The sequence below is a fragment of the Eschrichtius robustus genome, chromosome 10 (genome assembly GCF_028021215.1).
Source record: "Eschrichtius robustus isolate mEscRob2 chromosome 10, mEscRob2.pri, whole genome shotgun sequence".
Classification (NCBI taxonomy): domain Eukaryota; kingdom Metazoa; phylum Chordata; class Mammalia; order Artiodactyla; family Eschrichtiidae; genus Eschrichtius; species Eschrichtius robustus.
In genome coordinates this window covers 33,987,967-33,996,929 of record NC_090833.1, presented here as the reverse complement: position 1 = coordinate 33,996,929, position 8,963 = coordinate 33,987,967, and positions in this window count along the sequence as shown.

Genomic DNA, 8,963 nt, shown 5'->3' with positions numbered 1-8,963 from the left:
GTCAATGGTTTCCATTTCTGGCATTCCTATTTGGGCTACACTACCCTCCCATCAGAGAAGGGTGAGACAGAACCACAGAGGTGGTTCTATCCCTAGGCTATGACCTTCCCTTTTCTCCAGCCCTGTCAAGTTGTGCTGACATCAATTTTAATGAGACTGGTGATACCACTGTGTTGACAGTTTGAAAGGGAGTCAGGTTACCAGCTGACTTAAGCTTCAGCTGCCAAACAGTTGCTCTGCAGGAAAGACACCAAGATTGAAGCAAGTGTTGAAGTTCTTCCTAGAGCCAATTAGGTCAGCTTCATAATCTCCAACCAAGTATTTTATAACTTGTCCCAGAGGTGTCAGAAGGGCATATAGAGAAAAGAAAATGACCCTTAGAGTTACTCTGTCTGATTAAGGGGTCTTGACCCAGGTCTGCGTGTGTGTGTATGTGTTCGTTACACGTCACCCCACCCCAGCCCTGGGGAAGAGGGGTGGAGGTGTGGTGAGGGAGGCCTCAGAGAGAACCCAGAGACCTGTTCTAGCCCCAGCCTGGCCATTAGCTGGTATTTGACCCTCCTGAGTCACCTCCCTTCTGCGAACCTTCAGTTCCTCGACTGAAAATATGGGGCCCAAGCTTAAGCAAGCTTGCAGCTCTGATCCAGCTTTACAAATCGGAATGGGGGTATAATCCAAGTTCTGACCAGCAGTAAACATGCTAGTAGTTAGTTACATGCCGTTACTCCCACTTACCCCGCCCTCCTGAGGAGTTAGGTAAGGGTTTGGGCTAGTGGAAAATGTCAGAGCTGTGCCTTAGGCTGGTGGAGTAGAAATGGGTAGACCTGTAGCAAGAGATCATTGGGGAGGCTGTTACAGTTACCCAGACAAGGCTGGATGAGGGCTGCACCCCCAGGACTGACGGTGAATGAGGTGTCACCCAAAAACTGCAACAGGAGTACTAGTAAATCTGTTTTACTGGTCAGACTAATCAGTCTGGAAGATAGAATTACAGACTCACCTTAGCATGAGCAGGATGTATATCTGCCCCTAGGGGGCACTAATGCTCTGAATCGGAGGGAGCCAAACTGTAATCCTCATTTCACGGACGTGAAAACTGAAGGATTTAGAGGTGAAGTGCTTCTAAAGTCACGTAGCCAGTGAATAACCAGCCTATTCCAACCCAGCTCTGCCCGAATTCAGTTTCTGCTGTTTGCCAAATGCTCCTCCTTAGGGCTGTCTGGCTCCTGGCTCTGTTCTAATGAGAAAGTTAGTGGACCTATTTCTTTCTTCTCCGGAGCAAAGTAGATGTTGGCTAACAAGACCCTGAGGCTCAGGACAGAGTGAAGACAGTGAGAACAGAGCTAGTTTTTAGAATTAGATCCATGAAATGCTTTAGGGGTGCAGGCAAACAGTGGGCACTCTATAAATACAACTACCACTCTTAATAATTTCACGTTGTGAGAGGCAGCCCTGCCATATACCATCTTAGTGAACTGGCAAAAGACCCTTTGCTTCTTGGGACTCAGTTTTCCATTTATAAATTGGGGGTGCCCTGAGCACGCTGTGGTAAGCTAATGAGTGTGAGAGTGCTGGACACTGTGAGGGGTGATGTGGAGAACTGCTGGGAACAGCCTACACCATGGGCTTCTCTCAGTGGTCGACTAGGCTAGCACGCATGCAGCCGGGGTTCTGCACAGCTGTGCAGCTGGTAGCTGCTGCAGCAGCAGCAGCAGGTGGGTGAGAGGTGGGCATCTGAGCAGAGTGGGTGACCTGGCACTGGGGGAGTCTGGGAGTGGGTGACATGGACTCTGGGGAAGCGAGTAGTCTGCAGGATTCCAGCCAGCCCCTGGGGATAGGAATTCCTGTCAGGTCCTTGGCTTTGTCCATACCAGTGCTGGGTCAGGGCCCTACCTGGTCCCTGATCTGCCATTAGGTTTCACTCCTGCTGGGACATCAGCCCATTGCTTCCCTGTTTCTGTTGCCACCTGGTGCTCCCCACAGCTACCTGTCCAAATCCTACCTACAACCACTCTGCCAAGCTCAGGCCTGACCAGCTCCAGTCTGACCTGTCCTGAGCCCCACTTCTGACAAAAGAATGATGGCCCCCAATGTGTCCATACCATGCTACAGTTCGCATAGCTCACATCCATTATCTTGTTCAAGGGAGGCAGTGTGAGGATTCTGACCCCATCTTTCAAATGAGGGAATTGAGGCTCAGGATGACTGTTGCAAGGCCCCAGAGTGCAGAGCAAGGTGGACTTCTCTCCCTGCCTTGTGCTAATCCCAGGGTAAAGGCCGGGGATGAGCCAGTAACAGACTAGTCCACTGGACTTGGGAGAAGCTCATCTCAGAGGATCCCTCTGTGGATGGGAACTTCTGATACCCAGAGCACTCCACAGCGCGGGTGCTTCGGCAGGAGGAAGAGGGAAATGGAAGAAATGAGGCTGAGGAAATCCAAGTTCCCACATCATAGGCCACTTGAGGCCCCTCAGTGTTTCACCCAGGACCTGTCCTCCCTATGTTGCTCAAAGGATCTCCCCACAGCCTGGTTCTCCTGATGCAGCTCAGGAACTTTCAGTGACTTTCCAGTGCCACACCCCCCAAGTGCACACACAGACAACATCCCAAACCACCCTATCAGCCTTACTTCCTGCGCCTAGTCTCCATTTGCCCTACCTGGCCATCCAAACATTCCTGTGTGTTTCACCTTGCTCGTACTGCCTCCTCTGTCTGCACTCTTCCTCCATCTGCATAAGCCAACCATCCCAGTCTTCAAGAACCAGTGCAAAAGCTTTAGCCTCCCCAGCAGGCCAGCAGACAGGAAACTTCCCTCCCTGGGTTCCTCATTCATTGACTTTGATGACTTGTTCTCATGGCCCTAGCACTGGCTGCTCTGCTCCCTGTCTTGTCTCCCCTGCCAGAGAGTGAGTGCTCAGGGCCATGGGCCTGAGTCCCTTTGCTGTGCCTCACCCACCAGCACTCAGTGCATATTTCCTCAATGACATTTCTTCATGTGTATTAACTTCCTGGGGCTGCCGTAACAAAGTACCATAGACTGGGTAACATAAACAACAGAAGTTTATCGTTTTACAGTTCTGGAGGCTAAAAGTCCCAGGTCAAGGTGTCGGCAGTGTTGGTTTCTCCTGAGGGCTGCGAGGGAAGGATGTGTTCCAGGCCTCTCTCCCTGGCTTGTAGATGGCCGTCTTCTCCCTGTGTCTTTCATGTGGGGTTCTTGTGTATGTGTTTGTGCACAAATTTCCCTTTTCTATAAGGACACTAATCATCTTGGATTAGGGCCCACCCTAATGAACTCAACTGATTCATCTGCAACAACACTGTTTCCAAGTAAGGTCACATTCTGAGGGACTGGGCATTAGGACTTCAACATATGCATTTTGCGGGGACACAATTCAACTCAGAACACCAAACACATGAATTGTGAAAACCTCTGGGCAGAGAATGGCAGTCAGGTGCTTAAAAGCCCCCACAGTTGGGTGTTTGGACATATAAGAAATGTGATTAAAAGTCGAACCCAGGGATACAGATTTGGAGAGGAGAGTCAAATCCTGATTTGCCTCTTCCTACCAGTTTTGTGATCTTGTGTAAGTCAGTTATCCCAAACTTTACTGCTCTTTCAAACTACACTAATTCACATTAATTATCCCCATGCCCTTTGAACTTGGAACTGGGAAAAATTATTTTATTTTGAGGAGCAGAAGGCTAAAATGGCAGTGGATGATACAAGTTTACAGAAGGGAGTCTAGAGTCCCAAAAATCAGAACCCACCAATCTGGAGCTAACAAAGTTGTATCTCCAGACACCCATGGAAACTTCTAAAATGCAATGAAATCCAGGATCCCCAGGCAGGAAGAAACCAGATCTCATCTAGTCAAATTCCTCTACTGATGCTGGAAACCCCTCAGCAACATGCCTACCTGATTTTGGTTGGATACCTTGGTGATGCGGAGCTCACTCTTTATAAGGCAATGTATTTACCATCTTAGAAAAACAGAAAGTTCTTTATCTCCACAATAGTAAGGCAGCTTTAACTTTATTTTTTATTATCATGGGTGTTGTTAACTTGATAAGCAGTCTACTTAAAAAGCTCTTATTTATCTACTTTCCTATAACACTCTTGGCTCTAATTTTGCCCCATGGAGCTGCAGAGGGGAAAAATCCAATTTAGCTTTTTAAATGGAGTCTTGCAAATATTTGACAATGTCCATCATGGCTCCCCTAACCCCCAGACTCTCCTCTCCACAATTTATCTCAGATGAATAGTCTTGAAAGTTTCACCTATTGAATACTCATGTGACAAGGTTCCAATGTCGGGTTCTTCCATGTTGTAGCATGCATCAGTGCTTCATTCCTTTTTATTGCCAAGTAATAGTCCACTGAATGGCTATATTATACTTTATCTGTTGATTAGTTGATGGACATTTGGGTTGTTTCTACTTTTTGGCTTTTATGAATAATATTGCTATGAATATTTGTATACAAGTTTTTGTGTAGACACGTGTTTTTATTTCTCTTGGGGATATATCTAGGAGTGGAATTGCCAAGTCATATGGTAATGCCATGTTTAACCTTTTGAAGAACTGCCAGATTGTTTCCCAAAGCGGCTGCACCATTTTATATCCCATCAGCAGTGTATGAGGTTTCCAATCTCTCCACATCCTTGTTATTATCTGTCTTTCTAATTCTAGATATCCTACTGAGTGTGAGGTGGAATCTCACTGTAGCTTTGATTTGCATTTTCCTGATGGTTAATGATGTTGAGCATCTTTTCATGTGCTTATCAGTTGGAATATTATCTTTTAATACATGTCTGGATCAATCTGGTTGGCCTCAGGTTGGCAGTATCACATGTTTGAGACCAGGTTGCTATGGGGCGTTCTGGTGTACTGGGGCTGTTTCTAGAGATGGTTGTGAGCTGAGCAGGCAACCAGGAGAGCAGTCAGACCGGGGTTGGTGATGAATATCTGGGAGTCACCCATGAAAACATACATCTTGAAGCTCTGTGAATGGACGATATTCCCAAGGACAGCGTAAGGGAGAAGAGTGAAAGTTGTTAAAGCTTTGGAGACTCTTGGAAGTTAAGACTGATAGGAGGAGGTGGAGACAACGTAGACTCACTGTCTTTATTTTGGCCACGCCACACAGCTTGAGGGATCTTAGTTCCCCGACCAGGGATTGAACCCAGGCCACCACAGTGAGAGCACCAAGCCCTAACCACTGGACCGCCAGGGAATTCCCTAGACCCACTGTCTTAACTGGGGGTAGGGGGGGCAGGACCTGCCAGACAGGGGGTTGTGGTGGGGGATGAGGAGGAGATGAGGCTGGTGACAGGCAGAGACTGTCAAGACAAGGTATGAGGATACGGAAGGTCCTCCAGGCCACAGGCAGTGGAAGCAGCCAGGGAGCAGGAGCTCAGGATGAGACTTCTTTCTCCCTAAGTATCTGGGGCAAGAACCTTGGGCCGCAGGTCCAGGCTGTTAGAGGTCTCACACCCCTCATTTCCTATGGTCCTCACTACGGCCTCTGGTGGTGGTTGTTTCCATTGGCTGGAAGTTGAGAAGTTCCTTAGCAGGAAGGAACACAACTGGGAGTGGAACCCAGGCCTGACTTATTCCAAACCCTGTGATTTTTTCAGGACACTATACTGTTTCAACCTCCTTTGGGGGCCAGTGTGGGAGTAGATTATTATCATTTGGAAGGAATTTGGGATAGGGGTCTCAGCTTCACTGTCGACTCTTCAGAAAGACACTTCCTGACCACCCGTGTAAAGAAGGCCCCCTTGTTAGTCACACACAGCACTCAATTTGTTTCCTTCGTTGCCCTCGTTATTATAGTCCATGATTTTATAGCAGTGCGTGAACAGTTTACTTTTGTCGTAAACTACATTTACTGTAAAATACAGTTTACAGGAAGAGGACCACACTCTTCATTCCCCTTTCTATTCCTGGTGCTTGGCGGGGTGCCTGGCATGCAGAAATTATTTGCTGGATGGGTGAGTGAGGTAGCATTTGGAAAATGGAGGCAGGTAAGTTGTGTATCCCAGGTCAAAAATCCTTCCACAGAGACAGTATGAGGTGACTTTCACCTCCCAAACTGCCCCAGGTGTGATGGTGGGCTTGTTCGCTCAGGGACAGTATAAAAATCATGCTTATGTTCCAGGAATGAGGACCAAGGTTGAAGAAGCAGGAAGTGGGTGTAGGTCAGGGTGTGACCATCAAGGGTGCCTATAAATGGAACAACTGAGAACCTGGGGCACTTGACACCAGGGCAGGTCCTCGGCGGCTGGGGTCGGGGAGCTTGGGTGCATTAATACTTCACTTCTTCCTCAGAGGAACTTTCCAGAAAGCTGACTTCAGGAAACAGTCATGTTCACCTAAGAGGCCTGAGGAGTAAATGTATGAAGTCAGTTATGACTCAGTCCTCGCTGTCATCTTTCCTTTTCTGCACTTGGCCATTCAGAAAATGTTTATTGGCACCTACAAAGTGTTAAGTTCTGTGCTTGGTGCTACGGATATAGTAGGAAACAGTTCAGGCCCTGCTCTCAAGGAGCTCTTTGTCCTGGAGGACACAGTTATAATACAAGGCTCTAAGCCACATAAGGGCAGAGGCCTGGACTTCTTGTTTGTTCACCATGGTGTCCCTAGGGCTTTGCCCTGGGTTTAGTGCTGAGTAGGTGCTCCAGATGGTTCCAACCCAGAGGAGCTCACAGTCTAGAGAGAATGACAGACAAGAAAAGAGGGAGTCACCATGAAGGGTAGTAATTGGGCCAAAAGAGGGTCCTGTGGGAGTCCAGAGAAGGTCGTTGGGGAGATCAGAGAAGGTCCTGAGAGGAGGTGACTTCTACCCTGAAGGACTTGCAGAAGGACCTGCAGAAGGCAGGGCTCAGCGTGGTGGGTGTAGGGGAGGAGGGAGTGTGCAGGCTTAGGAATCTGCCTGTGCCAAGGCCTGGAGGAGAGAGAACATGATCCTTTAGGGGAACTCAAAAATAGTTCAGTGTAACTAGAGCACAGAGTGGCAAAAAATTAGGCAGGAGTCCTAGGCTGGAGGAGGCTTTGTGGGAATCAACTGCAGGAGGGGCTGAGCACAGTCAAACTAGCCACTGGGGTCCCAGGCCCCAGGGTCTGAGCTCTAGGAACTGGGTCCAATCCTCGACCTTGACCCTCATGACCCAGCACTCTGGGTACCCTAGTTTCTCCAAAATTAAGTTCTTCCTTGCCCTCTCCTGCCAAAAAAAAAAAAAAAAAAAAGATCCCTCATTGGTTTTAATTTGTTTTTAAAGACCTTCCCACATGTTCTCATCCATTTCGACAGATTGAACACTGATTCATTATCCAAGCAGAAAAAGCAACAGAAAGCACTGGAAACTGGCTTTAAAATCAAGAACAAGAGTAGAAGAAAAATTGTACACCTTCCTCCTTTTTTGTGGTAGGTACTAAATAAGTACCTGCTTTAATTTATTGAAAGTCCCTATTTAACCACAAATAACAACAGCCTAATTTGCTTGTGTGGGATGATCATATTTTTAAATGTGATTTCTTTTTTTTCCTTTAAACTTAATTTCCACTTATTTACGAATTATGCAAAACCATGATGGTTTTCTTTAGCCCCAAGTGACTGAGTTACTTTAGTGCTGGGTTTAATTTTCTCTGTAATCAGGTCCTGTTGCTCAGCCTTACCCAGGTGTGAAAGGCCATTTAAACTTGAGAGACATAAAGCACATGGCATCTAGTCTAGACATATCGCAGACGAATGAACCCTGCTGCAATCTCCTTGTCCTTTGGTTGCTTCCTCCTGGCCTCCACACTTGCACTTCTTCAGAACCTCTCAACTTTGGGGACCCCCTCTAGCCCATGGTCCATTTTCCGTCTGTTTTTAACAACTGAACTTTTCCAAGAAAAGGTCTATTTTCGCCTCCTGTGTTCCTTCATCTTCCTTTGGCCACCAAATCCATTTCACCACCAAATCTGCTGTCTCCAGTGGTCCCCCTGCCCCCATGTTCCCCCCAAGTTCTTGCTCCTCATTCTCCTGTACTGCTCTGGGCCTTCGAATCTGTGGGTCTCTCCTCCTCAGGACACACCCTGGTTCTCTGTCCTTCCAGGACGGCTGCACAAGGCTCACCTCCCCACTGCTCATCCCTCTGCACACGCTCTCCTTCAGGAGTCAAACCCATCCTCAGGCTTTCCTCAAAATGGCTCCCAGATCTCTCTCTCCAGCCCAGACCTCCACTCTGAGCTTCAGACCTGCCTCTCCTCCTGCCTGGCGGGCAGTTTCACCTGCATATTTACACCAACGTCTCCCAAACCTACCCTTCTCCCTTCCACCCAGAAGTGCCTCCTCCTCTCCTTTCTGTTATTGTTACTTTGCTCATTAGTTCTGAAAGTCAAGCTGGGAATCAAGTGTTATTTCTTCCTTCAAACTGGTTCTTATTTCTCAGCTTTGTCTGTAACCCAGTATAGTGTATTGCAAGAGCCCTAGGCTAGGAGGCAGTCCAGGGTCCTAATCCCAGCTCCAACACGGCTTTCTGGATGGCTTTGGACAAGTCAGTGAACTTTTTGAACTTGTTGCCTCTCCTATAATAGGACTGGCAACCACTTATTGAAAGCTTACTACAGGCCAAGTACTGTGATTAGGGTGTTCTATACATCATCTCACGAACCTTAAGAGATGGGGTCTTTATAATTTTCCCATTTCAGAGAAAAAGGAAAATAAAACTCAGAAAGACTAAGGTATTCAGGATCAAGAGCTGGTTAGTGGCATGGGCTGGGCTCGAACCAGCTCTGTAATTCTAACTCCAGAATCCGTTTTTTCCATTACACTGTAGGGCGCGCACTCTCTCCACGCCGAAGGCACCCAGCCGTCAGCCTCCTTCGGGGAATGTCTGCTCACGGGTGAACGCAGAGACCCCACGGCCGCCAGAGGTCACGCCTCCGGCTGTGAGCCACAAGCCCAGCTCCCGAGAAGTG